This window comes from Leopardus geoffroyi, chromosome A3, assembly GCF_018350155.1.
Source record: "Leopardus geoffroyi isolate Oge1 chromosome A3, O.geoffroyi_Oge1_pat1.0, whole genome shotgun sequence".
In the NCBI taxonomy this organism is placed as follows: Eukaryota; Metazoa; Chordata; class Mammalia; order Carnivora; family Felidae; genus Leopardus; species Leopardus geoffroyi.
This window is the reverse complement of record NC_059336.1, coordinates 8,339,657-8,358,944: the sequence shown is the minus strand read 5'-3', so window position 1 is coordinate 8,358,944 and position 19,288 is coordinate 8,339,657. Positions and strand designations below refer to the sequence as shown.

General features: G+C 50.9%; 1 protein-coding gene across 10 annotated transcripts in view; it reads right to left on the bottom strand.

The window, feature by feature from the left end:
- The window catches only part of BCAS1 (brain enriched myelin associated protein 1), a 101,260-nt gene extending 92,958 nt beyond the window's left edge, over window positions 1-8,302 (bottom strand). For 2 of the 10 annotated variants that reach the window (XM_045444186.1, XM_045444187.1), the window contains exon 1: window positions 8,181-8,298. The gene's annotated coding sequence lies outside the window, so the exon portion shown is untranslated. Of the gene's footprint in view, window positions 1-8,180 lie in introns of all 10 variants that reach the window. The other 8 variants (XM_045444184.1, XM_045444185.1, XM_045444179.1 and 5 more) reach the window with 7 other exon arrangements.
- Window positions 8,303-19,288: the final 10,986 nt, after the last annotated feature.

Here is a 19,288-nt window from a genome sequence, read left to right as displayed (position 1 = left end):
CTGGGTGGCTCAGTCGGTTAAGCATCCAACTTCAGCTCAGGTCATGATCTTGAAGTTTGTGAGTTCGAGCCCCATGCCGGGCTTTAGTGTTGACAGTTTGGAGTCTAGAGCCAGCTTCAGATCCTGTGTCTCCCTCTCTCTCTGCCCCTCTCCTGCTCCTGCTCTGTTTCTCTCTCTCTCTCTCAAAAGTAAAATAAACATTAAAAAAATTTGTAAGTGGCTGGAAAAAAAAATCGGAAGAAGAATCACAGATTGCGATACATGAAAATTACATGAAATGCAAATTTTGGTATCCATAAGTACAATTTTACTGGAAGGCAGCCACGCCCATTCATTCATGTTTGGTCTCCATGTGGCTGCTTTCATGCTACAAAGACAGAGTTGTACAGTTGCAAGAGACTCTATGGCCTGAAAAGTCCAAGATAGATACTCACTATCTGGCCCTTTCTGGAAAGTTCATCAACCGCTGTTGGAGATATATACTGAGTAGCGTGTATACCTAGTTTGCAAAAAAGGGGGGAGAGGCAGCTGAGAGACAAATGTTGCCGGTAGTAAGACTGACCAGGAGTTGAACCTACTGTATATAAACATAATGACAACTCTAACAACCATAGCGATGATAAAATAGTAACAACAACAACAACAACGGCAACAGATCTGGTGAGTGATTACCATGTGTTGAGAAACTGTTCAAAGGGCTTGACTTGTAGTAAACTCATTGAGTCACTGCAGCAAATCAGCAAGGCAGTGGTAACATCATTCCGATTTTGCAGATTACGTCACCACCGGAATCCGGCTTTTCACAGAATTGAAAAGCGATTCACCGATGGGTTTGCAAACGTGTAAAGCTCTCGTTGTTCAGTTCGGACTTCGTTTGGGGGCTACTTTCAAAACATGTTCGAGGGTTACGAGAAAACCTGTGGGCTGGGAGACGTGTGATGTGAGTGGGCAGGAGAACCTTTTCGGCCCATGGAGCTGGGGTTCCATTTTCCTGATCATTGCGCGTTCGGAGTAGCCTCTTGGCGGGTTCAGGGCCGAGTGGACTAAAAGAAGCACACTGCATTCGCCCATCTTTTGCGGGGGCTACCTGGATTCCGGTAACATTGCTTCCCAGCCACAGTTGTAACACAGGTGTCGTGAAATCGTTCCTGCTCTTCCTTCATATTTTGCAAAGAGCGTGATTTACGTGGGACAAACCCAAAAGGTCCCTGCCACCTATTGGCCAGCGTCGGTATCAGCAGAAATGAATGCGTTCGGCCGGCCCACAGGGCGAGGTCAGAATGTTTGGGGAGGTCCAGGGAAACAGTATCCCAGTTAGCAATTACATCCTCTGTTGACAGTTGGCAGGAGACTGGCAAGTCCTCTCATGCCCTGGAGATAGTACATCTAATAAAACAATAATGATAGTCATATCTGATGTGTACGGAGAGCTTGCCATGTGGCTGCCCAGTGCTGAGCATTCTGGGGCACAGGATAAGAAGGCGAGTCACCCGGCGCCCCTGGCTCGGTTGGTTAAGCATCCGACTCCACTCTTGGTTTTGGCTCAGGTCACGATCTCACGGTTCGTGAGATCGAGCCCCACGTCGGGCTCTGCGCTGACTGTGGAGCCTGCTTGGGGTTCTCTCTTTCCCTCTCTCTCTGCCCCTCCCATGCGCGCTCTGTCTGTCTCTCAAAATAAATAAATAAACTTTAAAAACAAAAGAAAACAAATACCATGATGGTGAGAGTCAATCTGGGCTGTCCTGGGAAAGAAGGTGCTCGGGGGTACAGGACTTTTGTACTAAAACCAGGGAAGCCCTTGGCAAACCAAGCTGAGCTGATCTCCCTCTCCCTCTAACCCCACTCAAGGAGTCTGTGAGGCAAGGACTCTTTACCCCCAGTTAACAGACGGCCACACTGAGGCTCCCGATGGTTCAGACAATAATTCCTGTCGGTGATGGAGTTTTTCTCTGGTCTCCCACAAACGAGAAAGATCAATCAGATCAAGAGTTTTTCATCAAGAACACTGTATTCATTTGAAAGAGCCAGATTTGGGGCGCCTGGGTAGCTCAGTTGGGTGAGCATCCGACTTCGGCTCAGGTCATGATCTCACAGCTCGTGAGTTCGAGCCCCACGTCGAGCTCTGTGCTGACAGCTCGGAGCCTGGAGCCTGCTTCGGATTCTGTGTCTCCCTCTGTCTCTGCCCCTAACCCACTCACATTCTGTCTCTGTCTCTCTCAAAAATAAATAAACATTAAAAAAAAAAAAAAAAAAAGAAAGAGCCAGATTTTACTTTGGGGGAAAAAGAAAGAAAGAAAGAAAGAAAGTTTGAAGGTGACGCCCTTTCTTTCACGAACCAATAGTGCTAGTTGTTTTGTTTTTAATGACCTACTCTGACATTGAACACAAGCCAGGCCATGTGGCAAGGCGTTTTGTTTTTGAAAACGAACTCATGCTTGAGGCCTTAGCATTTGGGAGCACGGCGGCCTCAGTCTTTGCTTGGGGGTCATCCAGATGCAAAAGCCCTTTAGCTTCTCCACGTCCGGCTGTGTCCGTGAGGCCAGACCTCAAGCTGGGTTGCACATTAGAACCGGTGGGCACAGGGCAACCGGGGGCGGATTTAAACCCCTGGGGCCCAGGCCCCAGCTGGACCGGTTCCCTCAGACTCTCCACAGTGGGGTCTGGGCACCGGTACCTTTTCAAGATCTTCAGGTGATTTCCGTGGCAGCCGACGTCACTGGTTTGGATATTTGGGGGGTCAGGGACCTCCCCCACTGGAGGCTGTCACAGGGATTCTCAGAGGAAGGCCCTCTGCTTCAGGCCCCACAAACCATCATCAGCCCAGGCGTCTGGAAACCTCCCCCACCTCGTCAGGGCGCTCTTCGCGGGTCTTGTGTTTTGTTAGCCTGCAGATGCAGGGCAACTGGAGTCTCCAGCTGTCCTTCCCCGAGAAGGGGTGTGCGGGGCACAGTGGCCCCGGCCAGCCTCCCCCTCCCAGGCGGCTGTTGAGAAGTAAGGAGCAAGGCCCCAAGGGAGGAGGGGGAAGGGCGGCCTGAGCGGGCAGTAATCTCTCCCCACTGCCCGCCTGGGCACTGCGGCCTGCCCCTGAGGGGAAACCCTCTGGCGCGAGCCAGGCCTCCATACATCTCATAGTTGCGAGGTTTGGGGCAAGGCACCGGGCCCTCTGAATGCATTTGCCTTGTGGGAAATGACGGTCTTCCTAGTGGGAACAACCATCAGCAGGCTTGGAGAGTTTTCTTTAAAAAAAAAAAAAATTTTTTTTAATGTTTATTTTTGAGAGAGAGACAGACAGACTGTGAGTGGGGGAGGGGCAGGGAGAGAGGGAGACACAGAATCGGAAGCAGGCTCCGGGCTCTGAGCCATCAGCCCAGAGCCCGACGCGGGGCTCGAATCACAGACCGCGAGATCATGACCTGAGCCGAAGTCGGACGCTCCACCGACGGAGCCACCCAGGCGCCCCAAGCTTGGAGAGTTTTCCATGCGCCTCGCACTCCCAATCTGCGTGTATTGAGTCCCCGGGTCCCTGCAACAGCCCTCTGGGTTGGACGCTATTCTGCCCTCAATCTTCTGCTGAGAAACTGAGGACAGAGAGGCTGTGGCACTTCCCCCAGCAGCCCTTGCTCTCCCCAGTTTTGCGGGGAAGGTTCGATGAGGGAGGCGTGGGCCCGGCACGGAGCAGGCACCCGACGAGGGGAGAGAGGGAGAGGTACGTACATACCCAAGGGCTGGGGTGTTTGGTCCTAATTCCCAGGACTCTATGTTTATATTTCGTATATTGGAGCTGATGAGACTTCTTGGTTATATACAAAGGTTCACTTTAGAAATAGGCTTCTCTTTGTTTCTCAGAAGAACTGGTGAGCAGTGTTTCTAGAACGGGGTGGGGGGGGGGGGCTGTGCTGCCCTCCAGGTCACAGCTCAGGGCGGGGGCGAGGGCGGGGCTGCTACTGGCGCCCAGGGGGTGGAGACCAGAGATGTTGCTGAACATCCTGTGGAGCACAGGACGGCCCCCAGCCGAGAGTGATCTGGCCCCAAATGTCACCAGTGTGGAGGATGAGGCATCCCGCTCTGGCGGGGGGACTCAGCCTTCTCCTCTTGCTTGTGGCCCAGCGTCCCTGCCGACCTTAGTCCCAATGGTGAGACGGTAAACGCTCTGTCCTGCGTTCACAACCCGGCTCACGCCAGCTGTCTGCCTTAGCTCCTGCTCTGCAGGGGTGAGGGGTGGGGAGGAAAGATCGTGACACATTCGTCCTCCTCACTCTCAGGCGAAGATAAAAAGGGTTCAGTCCACGTGCTGTTTAGCCCAGCGGCTGGTGTATACCCTTTAGGGACTGAAGATCAGCCATTATTATACGGGGCAAATAAAGTGTGCTGTGTGTTTGTAAAAACGACACCTCATACTTCTCCGGTCCCTACTCTACGCTGGACACAGCTCTGAGTGTTTTCCTATATTGACGTATCACGTCTGAAATAGAACCCCTGAGGCGGGCAGGCTGGTGTTTCCATTGTCCCATTTTATGGACGCAGAACCTTCATGCACACCTTCCTTGCCCACGATCATGCTATGGCCTGAACTGTTGCCCCCTCCAAAGTCACATGGCGAGGCCCTGACTCCCCCTGGGTCTGTGTTTGGAGATGGGGTCTCTGAGGAAGCAATTAAGGTCGGAGGAGGTTAGCGGGGCGGGGCCCCAAACTCAGAGGATTAGTGTCTCGGAACAGCAGACACCGAGACAGAGCGTGCGCTCTCTCCACCGTGCGAGGACACGGCGAGAGGACGGTGGGGCGAGAGAGCCAAGGAGAGAGTTCCCACCAGAACCAGAGTCTGCCAGGACCTTCGTCATGGACTTCTAGCCTCTGGAACTGTGCGAATGGCATTTTTGTTACAGCAGCACGAGCTGACTGATACAGATTACGTGCTGGTAAGGGGCTGAAGCAGGCTTTACCCTTCGGTAGCCTGGTACCACAGTTCAAACTCTTAACTGCCTATTTCTCACCTTCTGCTGTGTCCTCTGCCTTAGAAGTTACGCTTTTATCTCATTAAATATTTATATGCAACGTAATACAACACAGAATATGCAATATCGCCTATCTGTTTTTGCGACAAGACGTCAAAATCATAACTGGTCAAGGAATGTGGTCTGCTCTAAAGTCAAGGCATATTTTAGGACAAATGCAAAATTGAAGGGGTCATCAGGTATCTTTGTGCAGAGATTTAGCACAAGGGCTTGGCAGTAGTCAGGTGAGAAAATGTTAGTCCTTACTGATACTATTTATTTCTCTCTCTCTCTCTCTCTCTTTTTTTTTTTTTTTTTAAATTTTTAAGTGTTTATTCACTTTTGAGAGAGAGAGAGACACACACACACACCCAGAGTGCGAGCAGGGCAGGGGCAGAGAGAGGGAGACACAGAGTGCGAGCAGGGCAGGGGCAGAGCGAGAGGGAGACACGGAACCCGAAGCAGGATCCAGGCTCTGAGAGATCACGACCTGAGCTGAAGTCAGATGCTTAGCCGACTGAGCCACCCCAACACCCTCTATTTATTTCCCTTATTAATGTTACGATCCCATTGGCTCTGTGTTCTGACCCACGCGTGAAACAGCCACACCGGAAGCTGCCCCTGGACGCCTCCCTCGTCTTTCACACCGACGACTGGTGTTTGCATCACCTCGTGTTAGTTACAGGTTAACAAGTCCTGCTCCGGGGAACGGATTAAACACGAAACACAGTGCAGCTGCCCCGGAGAGAGCATTTCTGAAGCCGCCCGGCCAGCGAGCAGCTAAATGACAGTCAGGTGGAAAGGGCAGGTCCTCAACGGCGGAATGGTGACAGAATTAGTCACCAAGTAAGCAGAAACACCTTTGATCAATGCCATGGAATGCAGGCAAGGAGGTGGGGCCTCCTCACCGCCCCGGCGAGGGCAGGGCCCACACAGCCATCTGGCATACCCAGCGGAACAAGCCTTCCGGCCCCCACCTCCGAGGGCGAGATCAATATGAGTAAAGAGACCAGACCTGCTCGGCCAGGTGCCGTGACCCTGCATCTCCCTGTGGTCCCCAGCACAGTGCTGGGAAGGGGAGATACTCTGAGGGCGTCCATGTGCAGTGGTACAGGCTGCCTACGTCACAAGGGGGCACGTGAGGACTGAAAATCAGCCTTCACTGTGCTCCCCAAGCCCCGTTCTCCAGTATGGGACCACGTGGGCGCAGGGGGAGACGTGCCTTTATCAAAACTGCACCGGGGGTTTCAGGAATGCTTGGCAATTGACGTCTTCCTGTCAGAACACTCAGTTATGTTTGTACAAATGGTTGATGTTCCGGAAGGCTTAGAGCTTACTATCTCCTTCTTAGTGTTGCAGCAGACATCTTTAAGCTAATAGCGTAGCGGGTAGCACCATCTGAAGGCTTACTCGGAGCCAGGCAGGGCCAGGATTAGGGTAAGGTAAGGGAGGCACACAGGTGCCAAACGCAAGGAGGCATGGGAGGTCTGGGCAGGTGCAGAATCCGCACTGGGGAATGAGCACCCGCCCTGGGTTTTGCCCCCGGGTGCCTCGCTTGCTTCCCGCTAGTCCTGGTCCTAGGGCCAGGACCTTTCCTTCTATTGTGTCCGTTTTTCCTCACAGCATCCCATCACTCCTCCATTACAGAGATGGAGAGACTGAGGCTCCGTGATGCAGTCCCCTGCCGCCTAGAATGCAAACTCCACAAGGGCAGGTGCCTCCTTGTCCTGCCCGTCTTTAATTGACGCTGGTGATTAAATGCGTCAGAGGAGTCATGACACCCCCCCCTCCCCACCCCCACCCCCCCCCCCGAGAGCTGCAAAGAGGCAGAGCTGGGGGCAAGCCTGGTTCCAGTGACTCGGGCTCCTCACGTCCCTTACCTCGCCCAGCGCTGCTGCACAGAGGTGACAGAAGCCGCCAACAGTGCCGCGATCAGCAAACGTGTCACTCCGGCGAGACAGATGAGCCTGCGTGGAGCAGGGTCCTCGGCCCTCCCGGGCCCCTTTCCCTCCCTCTCCGTGAGCACCCGCCGTCGTGGGAAACCAGCCAGGATGCTTGCTTTCCAGAAGCACCTGCTTTCTTGGGAAAAAGACAGCCCTTCCCAAGTTTGAGAAATCTTGGGAAAAAAGCCTCCTCCCGAGGAGGACCTGACATCACAGCGTTTAAATAACCGCAACGATGCCATTACTGATCCTATCTTTACTTAACATGCTGTTGTTGTTCACCGTGGGTGCTTTGGCGTGAATTTAAAACAATTTTAAATAGTGCTTTAAAGCGGAATTTATTCTGATGACTGAGAGTTTTGGTGTCTCTTAAATTCTGCACCCATACGAGTGCCTCACTCAAATCCCGAACGGCTTGGGGTCTCAGTTCCATTCGGTGAGACCTGGGAAGAGGTCCCTCCCTCGTCTCCCGAATTGTAAAATCAAGACGATGATGGCAGCAGAAGCGAGAGCCAGTGTTGATTTCAAGCACGTAAGTGTCCGTGAAATCAGTCTCAGCCCTCACAAACTTCGCTTGGATCGCGGTAATATGATTGTGCCCATTTTACAGATGAGGAAATGAAGCCCAGAGAGGTAAGTAAGCTGCCCCAGGGCACCCAAGGCAGGAAGGAGCTGCACAGAGTAATGCCGACTATTGGAGTCTGACAGCTGGGATTTGAATCCAGCATTTACCTCGAAGGATCGTTCCGAATGTTAAATAACACAATTCATGTAAAGAGCCAGGTTCACACAAGGAGTCCTTCTCCCCGTCTGCTCCACTTCCTTAGACGATGCCCCTTGGCACAGACTCAAAGCCAGCTTTACCGGGGCCGGGGGGGGGGGAGGACTCTTGTCCTACCAGTGGTCCCCGAATCACATAGCATACCCCTCCGTTCGCTGGTTTTTCACCCCAAGTCTTACACTCGAAATGGCCCTCAATCGTTCCACGCAAATTGGAGCTATTGCTTCGTACCTGACACCGCCTACATTGTCATCTAATCCTTCTAGAACCCCTTGAGGTAAGGCTATCTTTGGGTCCATTTCGCAGAAGGTGAAACTGAGGCTCACGCATACCCAAGCCCGCACAGGGAATCGGTGGCAGAGCTGGGGTGAAACTCAATCCTCTCCGACGCCCAGCTTCTACATTTCACTGCCTGCCCCAAACAACGAGCCCCATGCCCTGCTGGAAGGACCTGGAAGCCGTTACCTGTCGAGTCCCCGGTGGGAGTGTCTTCAGTCCCCTGGTGTCACCTGGAGATGCTTCTAGAAGCTCAGCGCGCCTTGTCTCCAGCTGGTGCTGCCTGGTGCCAGGCGGTCAACTGAGCCCGGCTCCCTGCCCTTTGCCTCCTGGTCCGGAGCCTGCTGGCTGAATACACACAGCAGGGCAAACACACAAGTCCGGGTGGGGCCCTCCTCTCCGGTGATCTGATCGGCCTAGAGAAGCAGGTTCTCTTCCTGGATCCGGGGGCTGTTCTCGCCTCGCCAATAAAAACCCAGCACCTGATTCCTCTCGAACTAATGCCTGCAGGGCACTCCGAGCATCCTGCCCGGGGCCCCTCACCCACTGCAGCTGCTCACGTCGACCCGGGTCGCTAACTCCCTTCCCTGGTAACCACGGGCCACGTTCAGAGCAGGGAAAACACGTTGTGTAAGGCTTTGCAGTTCTGTCTGCCTTTCACCTTCATTTATTCTAGAACACCACCTGCAACGCCACCTCACCAGCCTAATTGGAAGGAAATAGCATCTCACCCACCGCCCCCCAAACATCACTCCCAGAGGGCGTAGGACACGGGAAAGCAGGTAATCTAAGGGTGGCTGATGGCTCTGAAGACAGCATGTGGCATCGGAAAGGGCGTTTCTTTTTCTCCGCAGGTTAGAAATTTAAGACAGCCTGCTTAATGTATTTCATTTCCACAATGATATCTATTAAAGCTTCTCACAAGGACATATGCAGCCCAGTATGGGAGCGTAAGTTAAAAATAGCAAATGAAGATAGGAAAATAAGAGTGGGTTTGTCAGAGGAACCAGGATGGTAAATAAATATGCACGCGGGTTTACAGACTTGCTGTGATGGCTTCACAGATATGGCTTTGAGCTTCCTAACAGCCAATGCAAAAAGAGAAACATGGTAAATACTATTCGGCGTTCTTGAGAAAACATTCAGGAGAAATGCAAACTAGTAATTATTGTGGCTTTATTCATTAATATGCTCATCTAAGTACTCATCATGAATACTTGTTGAACACTAGGCTATATATAGGCCTGGGTTAAGAATGCAGAAGAAAAGAAACCCTGTCCCCGCCCTCCCTGGGCTCACTGTAATTGAACACAGAGTCCTACAAATAAACATAGAATTACAGAGTGTGATCCTCATTATGAAACAAAGCCACGGCTGCTAAGAGAGAGAAGCAGGGAGAGCCAGAGAAAGCCCCTTTCAGAAAGCAACATTTAAGGGACAAACATACTATTGAAACAGATACTGAATTCACAATCGGATTCACCACAGTGAGGGCTGGAAACAGGATTCTAGCTCAGCGCTCTATCTTTAAATCTGGAATGTCATAAATCTATTAAGCATTTGTCACGCACACACGATGTGCCAACGAAATCACAGAGGCCGTCTGGCCCGGGGGCTCAAGAGCTTGGGTTCAGATCGCAACACTGACTGACCGGCTATGTGACGGGAGCAGCCACTTTGCCCCCTGTCTCTGCTGCCACCCCCCTCTTGGCTGTGAGCAGCGTTGTGGTTGTCTTTGCATCCCCCTAGCACTCTGCAAAACGAGATGGCCATCTTCCTGCCACAGGGTGGGCGCTCGACAAGCGCTTCTTGATTGGACCGGCTCACTCTTAACAGTTGTGACAGTGACTGCCATGTGGATGGATTTTACTCTTTAGGGATTTGAGCCACTCAGGCTCAAGTAATATTCCATTGTATACAAATACGACATCTTCTTTATCCATTCAGCAGTCAATGGACATTTAGGCTCTTTCCATACTTTGGCTACTGTTGATCGTGCTGCTATAAGCATGGGGGTGCATGTGCCCCTTTGAAACAGCACATCTGTATCCCTTGGATACATGCCTCGTAGTGCAATTGCTGGGTCGTAGGGTAGTTCCATTTTTAGTTTTTTGAGGAACCTCCATACTGTTTTCCAGAGCGGCTGCACCAGCTTGCATTCCCACCAACAATGCAAAAGGGATCCTCTTTCTCCGCATCCTCGCCAACATCTGCTGTTGCCTGCATTGTTAATGTTGGCCATTCTGACAGATGTGAGGTGGTATCTCATTGTGGTTTTGATTTGTCTTTCCACGATGATGAGTGATGTTGAGCATTTTTTCATGTCAGTTGGCCATCTGGATGTCTTCTTTGGAGAAGTGTCTATTCATGTTTTTTGCCCATTTCTTCATTGGATTATTTGTTTTTTGGGTGTTGAGTTTGCTAAGTTCTTTATAGATTTTCGAAACCATCCCTTTATCTGATATGTCGTTTGCAAATATCTTCTCCCATCCCGTCAGTTGCCTTTTAGTTTTGCCGATTGTTTCCTTCGCTGTGCAGAAGGTTTTTATTTTGATGAGGTCCCGTAGTTCATTTTTGCTTTTGTTTCCCTTGCCTCCGGAGACGTGTTGAGTAAGAAGTTGCTGCGGCCGAGGTCAAAGAGGTTTTTGTCTGCTTTCTCCTCTAGGATTTGATGGCTTCCTGTCTTATGTTTAGGTCTCTCATCCATTTTGAGTTTACTTTTGTGTCTGGTGTAAGAATGTGGTCCGGGTTCATTCTTCTGCATGTCGCTGCCCAGTTTTCCCAGCACCACTTGCTGAAAAGACTGTCTTTATTCCATTGGATATTCTCGCCTGCTTTGTCAAAGATGAGTTGGCCATATGTTTGTGGGTCCATTTCTGGGTTCTCTGTTCAGTTCACTGATCTGAGAGTCTGTTCTTGTGCCAGTCCCATACTGCCTTGATGATTACAGCTTGGCAGTATAGCTTGAAGTCCTGGATTGTGATCCTCCCGCTTTGGTTTTCTTTTTCAGGATTGCTTTGGCTATTCAGGGTCTTCCTGGTTCCATATACATTTTAGGATTGTTTGTCCTAGCTCTGTGAAGACTGCTGGTGTTATTTTGATAGGGATTGCTGTGCTTCGTTCTTACTAAAAGTAAATGCCACATACTCAGTGGTTTTTATTTCACTTCTAGATACTTGTACATGCTACCAACACTCTCTACCTTCAGTTTATTGATGAGTAAGGAAGGGTTAAAAGGAAAAGAAGCTGTGGATTGCTCTCTGTCTCCCTTTCTGTGACTTCATTTCCAGTACACTGGCTAGTAACAGAAGACAACATGAGTAAGAAAGGACAAGATAGAGTTCTTTTGTTGTTCGTGTTTTCGAGAATGTGTTGCCTTCCTTCTGCATTGGGAGCGATTTCCAATTTAATAGAAAGCATGACTTCTCAGGGCTGTCAGTGGCCCTACAAGCTCCATTCCATTGTAGATACCACACGCACATCTTGCATTCACTTTGAGGGTTGCTGGTCCTCTAGAATTATCTGCCTGTGGGGCATCACGAATGGGATGTGCTAAAGGGACGGCAATGGACAGGGGCGTGTGCATTGACATGTCTTCTCTGCTCACATAGATGCGTCAGTGTCCATCAGATTTTTTAAAAAATACTTTGCTTTTTTTTTTTTTTTATAATTTTTTTTTTCAACGTTTATTTATTTTTGGGACAGAGAGAGACAGAGCATGAACGGGGGAGGGGCAGAGAGAGAGGGAGACACAGAATCGGAAACAGGCTCCAGGCTCTGAGCCATCAGCCCAGAGCCCGACGCGGGGCTCGAACTCACGGACCGCGAGATCGTGACCTGGCTGAAGTCGGACGCTTAACCGACTGCGCCACCCAGGCGCCCCTACTTTGCTTTTTTTTTAGAGCAGTCACACCTGCCCCCTCACATGCAGAGCATCTCCGCTTATCGACATCCCCCACTGGAGTAGTACATTGGTTACAATTGATGAACCTACACGGACACGCTATACTCACCCAAAGTCCACAGCGTTAGCATTCTCTCTTGATGTTATGTGTTCTGTGGGATTAGGCAAATGTGTAATGACATGCACCTGCTATTGTAGTGTCGTACAGAATAATGTCACTGCCCTAAAGATCCTCTGTAGCCTACCTATTCATCCCTTCTGGCCCCAACCCCTGGAAACCATTATTTTTTTTTTTTCAAATATTTAATGTTTATTTATTTCTGAGAGAGAGGGAGAGAACATAAGCAGGGGAGGGGTGGAGAGAGAGGGAGACAATCTGAAGCAGGTTCCAGGCTCTGAGCTGTCAGCACAGAGCCCAACGTGGGGCTCGAACTCATGAACCGCAAGATCGTGACCTGAGCCGAAGTCGGACGCTCAACCGACTGAGCTGCCCAGGCGCCCCAACCCTTACTGTTTTCAATGTCCCCTCGCTTTGTCTGTTTCAGAATGTCATGAAGCTGGGCTCAAACAGGATGTAGCCTTCTCAGACTGGCTTCTCTGCCTTAGTGACGTGCATTTAAGTTTCTTCCATGTCTTTTCAGGGTTTGACAGCTTGTTTCTTCTTAGTGCTGAGTACCGTAATAGTAAGAGTAGTATTCACTTGCTAAGGATGTCATGGTTATTTTCCAGTTTTGGCGATTATGAAGAAAGCTGCTAGAATCACCCACGAGCAGGTGTCTGTGAGGACATGAGCTTCCAGTTCCTTGGGGCAAATACCAGGGAGCACAAACACTGGACCATATGGTAAGAGTGTGTTTAGTTTTACAAGAACTCGCCCAACTGTCTTGCAAAGGGTGTGCACCATCTTGCCTTCCCACCAGCAGTGAACAAGAAGCCCTGTCACTCCACATGTCACTCCACATCCGTGGCCGCACATCATGTGGCCGGGGTGCCAGATCAGGCTGTCCTGTCACATTTTACTCCCACCAGCAAGAGTCCAGAGATGAAATTATTAAGGATTTCAAAATGGTGACTGCAGGGCATTAGTCCAAACTCGGGGTCCTGAGTGTTGAGAAGGACGAACTTTTTGGTGGAAGAATTTACTTCCTGGTGTCCCCCCCACGGGGGTTCACTAAGAAGAGAGCTCTTCTTGGCCATACGTACTTTTGGTGGTGGTCACCGTCACACCTCGTGACTCAGTTTGCCTCTTAATCTTCGCCCTTTACAGTCTCCACACCCTCTTCAAATATTGACGAACTCATAAAGTTGTCAGCTCCTGCAGTCAAACTGCTCTCCTGGAATCTGTATTGCAGCCAGTCACTGTGTCCAAAAAGAGTCCACTGGAAATCTGAAACCTGAACCCTCTCCGGCACCCTTTCTGGGTCTCTTCCTGGACGGCCTTGCCAACGCTCCCTCCTCCTGTGTGCGGGATTCTCTCTCCCTCTGAGCCCATTTCAGCTGTGTGCTTGATCACTGAGCCAGAGTGGGGGCATGACCCAGACGTCACAGCGTGGTCATGTGTGCCGAGACAGAAAATCTAGTACACACCTTTGTTTTTTGGGTGTCCACCCATCACTGGCCATTCTTCTGAGCACTTGCTTATACGTTCGCCAATATGCTCCTTATAATCCTGACACAACAGGCATCTATTTGGGTAAGGAGAAAACAGGCTCAGAGAAGAATAATGTCTTGCCCTCAATCAAACCAGGGACTGATGCTGGAATCAAGTTCCCAAGGCTAAACCCGGGACCCAGTCTTGGTTAGAAACCCAGACTCTGGAGTCAAACAGTCTGAAAAAGAATCCTGGCTCCAGCAGCTGAGTAGCTGTGTGACCTTGGGCGGGTGACTTGTCCTCTCTGTGCTTCAGTTTGATCGTCTATCAGACGAGGCTATTGGCAGCATCCAAATCACAGAGGGGTTGTAGGAATTAAGTGAGCTAGTTTGCAGGGACTACTCAGCACTGTGCCTGGCACCTAGGATGCTTAACGAAATGACACAGCCACTTAACGGGTAGGGCTGGGGTTTAAACACATGCATGTAACTTCCGGACCTGGGCTCTCAACAGCTGGATATATATAAAAATACGATATATACATCCATGCGTAAAGACACCAAAAGGCACACACAGGTCATTAAAAGGAGAGAAAAAAATAGTAGTAACAAGACCGACAGGCGATCTAGAACCCACTCGCGGACCGCAGGGAACGTCGATCCCTTGATTACGCTCATCTGTGTGCAATCTCTGTCTCGGAATCATGTTTCTAACTCAAGCAATATTTGGGGAGCTACGCTGGATGCCTTCCCACGTCTCACCCTCCGACTCCCACTGACGTGTGAGAACCCCTTGCAAAGGACGGGTCAGCGAGACGCTTCAGTTCAAAGCACAGATTTCTGACTCAGCTCATTCTCTGGCCCTGGTGACAGAGTCGGGCTATGTTGCCGTCCCCTGCAAAGGCCACGTCTGCCATTTCCCCTAATCCAGAACCGTGGTGTCCATCTTTCCGTGTGATTTACTGGCCTCCGTGAGAGAGGGTTGGCGATCATCAGCAGAATGGCTACGAGCGGGGCCCCTGGCGTCAGACCCCAGTTTGGATCTTGGCTCTTGCGTCCAGACTGTGAGAAACCGACTATGGTGCACCTCCTCGCTCTAACATGGGAGCGTTAACGTCTGCCCTGAGGATCACATGTTTCCGAAGACAGAAACCCAAGCCCAGACGCTGGCCCACGCTAAGGGCGACCTGCTGCTATCGTCTATCACCCAGGCCACGGAAATGGGTGGATGCTTAAGACCACAATGCGATCACTGACTCAGAGACTAAATGTGTCTTCCCCGGGACCATGCACCTTCTTTCCTTGCAAAAATAGCATCTCGCTTGCACGTGTACGTGGAGTGACAGCCAAAAGTCGGCACCTTGCCTCGTTTGTTAACCGGCTCATGGGATGTTGAATCCAATGTGGGAGAGACCATACTTGGGTTTGGATCCCCTTTCTGCCGCAGACCTGCCAGATGAATGGAAGCAGGTTTCTTAAGCTCCCTGGGACTGTTTCCTCGATGTGACACGGGAATGCGATGCCTGGTGGCTCTCGGATGTTTAGGACGCTGCCTGGTCCGTGACTTGTGACGGGTGTCAGCGGAGGGCAGCTCCTGTTATTATTATTAACAATATCCCTGAGGTATGAGACAAGGACTATGGAAAGGGAGAAGCCACTTGTGTCGCTTGAGGTGGAACAGGCTCCCTCGCCCTCGTAGACACTTGGCACTGACGTTTTCCTTCATTGTGGGGGTGTCCTGGACCATATGGGATGTTCGGCAGCATTTGGGGCCTCGCTGGGTGCCAGTAGCAGTGGTGACAACCCAAAGTGCCCCCGGACGTTCCCAAATGACCCCCGGGGAGTAAAATCACCCCTGCTGAGAACCACCGGGGAGAAGGGTGGGCGAGCGTGGGGACCGCTTTGCAGGTATACGTGAGCTCTCGAAACCTGCAAACCCAGAAGGATAAGAGCCTTGGAGGAAGCAGGATAGATATTCCAGAGAGGGGTGAGGGGCAGAGAAGCACACAGCAGGCTCTGGGGTCATGCGGTAGCCCGGCGGGGTAGCGCAGGACATTACTACTGGGGCTCGTAGCGCCACCATTCACACCAAAGGACAAGGCTGTGAACGTGGCCAGATCAGGAGAGCTTGATTGTTACCTTGCTTCCTTGCAGTCTGGGCTTTACCCTCGAAGATATTTAAACACCTCGGGGGAGCGTTGGCCAGACTACATAATGAGATTCCGACACCTGCTACCACATGGATGAACCCTAACGACTTTACGCTAAGTGACATAGATCAGGCACGAAAGGACAAATGTTGCGTGACCCCCACTTCCATGAGGCACCCAGAACCCAGAACAGGCCAGCTCACGGACACAGGGGGCAGAATGGCGGTTCCCAGGCCGTGGGGAGGAGGGGTGGCGGTTACTGGGTAGTGGGGACAGACTGGGGTTGGGGAAGATACGACAGTTCGGGGGGAGGCTGGCCGCATGACGATAGGCAGGTGTGGAACACCCCCAAGCTGCACACTTAAAAACGGTTCAAACGGTAAACGTTATGTCCCACATATTTTATCACAACAAGGGAATACAGAATGCGTGTTCCATTTGAATTTTCCCAGAAAGCCAGAAAATGAATGAGTAACAGCTTTAAATATATATTCCAAATGTTGCATGGATGTGGTGGGAATATGTCCCGTGCACTCTTTTGGACATAGTTGCACTAAACGATTATTTGTTGCTTATCTGAAGTTCAAATTTAACGGAGTGTCCCTGTAGTTTTATTTGCCAAATCCGGCAACTGTGATTTGGGGCCGTTGCTGAGGAGGGAGCACTCGGGGGGGAGGGAACGGTGACCCACAGACCAAGGAGGGTGCGTTTAGCCAGGAAGAGCAGGAAACTGACAGGGGCTTAGATAGAACATTTCTTGTTTAGTGAACAGGAAATCCACAGGAAGATGCTCCCTTGGTTGACACAGAAGCCCAACAGTGTCTTCAGACTCTTAGAGAAGAGTCTCCACAAACGTTCGTAGATATTTTTATTGAGAGCGGCCCACTTTGGGGACACCTGCGTGGCTCAGTTGGGTAAGCGACTGACTCTTGATTTTGGCTCAGGTCATGATCTCAAGGTTGGCGTGTTCGAGCCCCACATCGTGCTCTGCGCTGACGGTGCAGAGCCTGCTTGGGATTCTCTCTCTTTCTCTCTCTCTCTCTCTCTGCCCCTCCCCCACTCTCCCTCCCTCTCTCTCCCTGTCTGTCGTGCACACGCTCTCTCTCTCAAGATAAATAAAACTTGAAAGAGCGGCCCACTTACACGTGATCCAACACTCTTGGGAGATAGAATCCTTGCCACTCTTGGGTCTGCGTTTGGGAAGAGAGGGGCCATGTCAGCTCCTATATGACAGCATTGATGGGAAAGGAGACACTGACTTCACGGGTCCTAGGGTAGACCTGGGGACTAGATTTAGAGTGTGGGTGGGTAGGGGGGTTCACCTAATGTAACCCATGTGATTTGGCAAGACTGGGTTCCAACACCAGCTTCAAGGGCTCCCCGCCCCCTGCTTGCTCAAGTCTACAGCGAGATAAAAGCCATGGGAGGGACAGCACAGCCCCGAGAGGCCACTGAGACAGTGCATGAATCTGCATGAACTGGCAAGGAAATTAAACCGTGTTCGACCCCACAGTGTCAGGAGTTGGGTTCTTTCTTTTATTTATTTTTATTTTTCTTTAAAACAATTTTTTTAATGTTTATTGATTTTTGAGAGAGAGAGAGAGAGTGTGAGTGGGGAAGGGGCAGAGAAGGAGACACAGAATCCAAAGCCAGCTCCAGGCTCCTAGTTGTCAGCCCAGAGCCCACGTGGGGCTCGAACTCACGGACCTCGAGATCATGACCTGAGCCGAAGTCGGATGCTTAACCGACTGAGCCGCCCAGGCGCCCCTGGGTTCTTTCTTTTGATCGTTAGAATTAATGGTCTCCATGCTGAATGGTGTCCTTGGGAGTGGCAAGAGGACAGGAATCTATTTTCTGCCCCTTTTCCAGCTTGTCCCAAGTCTTCATTACGGTGAACCCACCCGTATGGATATTTGCAAGGTCGTCGATATGCTCTGCTGCGGAGAGACTTTGGTCAGAAAGCTGTTCTCAGTTAGAAGCATCTGCAAATACTCCTGCAAATAGAGATGGAAATATGGTATGGTGAGGTGCTAATAATTCTCCCTCATCATGTGGACACTCAGGAGATTTTCCTTCTTGCAGGGAATGAAATAAGAGGCAGAAAATACCCACTCGAGGGCAGGCAGGGTTCATTTGGTTTTCTCTTCCTGCCTTCAGGAAAGTGGGTGGCATTCCGGAGCAACCATGTCAGTAAACGTCCTTGGTGTTTCTTCTCCATATTAGAGCAAACATGAGCTGTATGCCCAGTGAGAGATTTCATGTGCGGCATCCAGGATAGGGCAAAGGTTACTGGGCCGGCCAGACACAGGCAGCTACTGTGTTCGCTGTGGCTCTGTGGGTGTCAGACGCATTTGTAACCCCAGTGGCTGTGACCCCCACCCCCCCAAGTCTTAAATGGCGGGCGCAGATTTCTATGCCAACGGTTTCACTTTATTAACATTAGCACTTCAGATTCAAGATGATCCTCTCAAAGCATGGTTTCTACCTTTTCCTTTCTCCTTCCTGATCAATTAGCTCATTCTCCACCGCCATGGTGACAGTGAGGGCACCTTCAGGAGAAGTCCTCCACTTTCCCAGAATACACCCCGGGGGGACCCAGAGAGAATTGCACATGAGCCTGATTTTCATATTTGCACGTGACAGGTGGACCATATTCTCCTAGCAAGGGGAGCAGAGAGTTGAGGGCCAGCTGTATTCACGCGGGACTGGAGGGTGTGTGGACGCCATCCTTTCTTCTTGTTGTTGTTAACTTGAGATCAGTCCGGTGTGATGGTCATCGAGCCTACACTAGATGAAGCAAGTGTCCAGAGGGTCTCTTTACAGAGTCTCAGGAGGCAACCAGACGGCCAACTAATCCCAACTCTGGCATTGACAGCCATGTGGCTGCGGTACCCTGCCCGGACCACCACTCCGGGACCGACTGCTCATTCCCCAGCTTCTGGAAGGGTTGGCTGGGCATGGCTCTTTCTCTCTCTGGAATTTGCCCTCTCCCCAGACCATTGGCAGTCGGCCCCCAATGACCTGTTGGTATAGAGATATGAAGACCTGGTCACCTTGCTTCACTGGGGGCATCTCTCAAGGGGTGACTCAGCCTGGAGCTCCCCATCTGACTGAGGGCATGGTGAGACCACACCACGGTGTCTGCCTCCTCCTGCCGCCCAACCACGCTTCCTTCCCTCCCTCTCCTGGTGCTTCACAACAGCATGTCGGGATGGACTCCCTACAGGCAAATCTCCACCTCAGAATCCGCTGCCCGTAGGACTAGTCTGTGACGATGGCCTTTGGAAAAGTTGATATTTGACATTAAAATGCACATGGGAAAAGTAGAATAATTCAAAAGGTCATCTTAACAAATGCAAACAAACAGCAGCCACAAGCTGGAGCTATAGCCGTCCTAGGCTACCTCCCCAGAGCGACACATTTGTTGGTGTATCATTTACACGGTGATTCTCAAAGTGTGGTCCAGGGATCCACGGACGTCCTCCACCCTCTCAGGGCATCTGTGAAGTCATACAATCTTCATTATAATACTGATCTTGTCTTTTCCACTCCCCTCTCCTCACAGGTGGAGAGAGAATAAAATGTTCATTGAAATGGTTTCAGATTTCGCACTGCAGCTAACTTTAAGAAACTATCCCTTGTCAAGTGTAGTA